The sequence below is a fragment of the Atta colombica genome, unplaced genomic scaffold (assembly GCF_001594045.1).
Source record: "Atta colombica isolate Treedump-2 unplaced genomic scaffold, Acol1.0 scaffold80, whole genome shotgun sequence".
Taxonomy (NCBI): domain Eukaryota; kingdom Metazoa; phylum Arthropoda; class Insecta; order Hymenoptera; family Formicidae; genus Atta; species Atta colombica.
Window position 1 is genome coordinate 228,574 of NW_017259573.1, and position 703 is coordinate 229,276.

Consider the following 703-nt stretch of genomic DNA (forward strand, 5'->3'; position numbering starts at 1 on the left):
TGTTGTTCAAAATTGCAAAATTCCAAGAGGTGCGAGTTATTTGAGAGCATGCCCTTAAATATATGCCTCAAGATATTGGAGATAATAATTTAAAGGAATTTCTCTTTTTGTTGTCATTTGAATACAAAATACATAAAATTTTTATACATATAGATTTTTTTAGGATTTTTCCAGTATTTTTAGATAAAGAAATTAATTTTAATGATAAAAAATAAATAATATAAAGAAAATTCAATTTTTTAACTTTAAGTAAGTAAATAAAAATTATATTTATTTTAAAAAATCTGAAAAAATTCTCAAAAATACTCCAGTATATGTAAAATGCAACTATAAAGGAAATTTTGGGATTGCAATGAAATCCACTAGTAAATGAATTTTTTCTTAAACAAAATTGAAATTTCCGCTACAAGTTTGATAATATTATTTTATTAATTAATTTAATTACTTAATATTATTTAATATTAATTTAATTACATAATATATTTATATAATTAATTATTCAACACTACATAATATATTTTTAATATATAATTGTGAAATGAAAATAATTCTGGAATCGGAGCGTTTTATATTCTTTAGACTTATTTATTTCTTCTTTTCTTTTGGAAAGAAATGGCGTATTATAATTTAATTCTTATTATAACTTAATTCTTTTAAAATAAGTTGATCTTTTGCAAAAATAATCGTATGATATTTTAATATA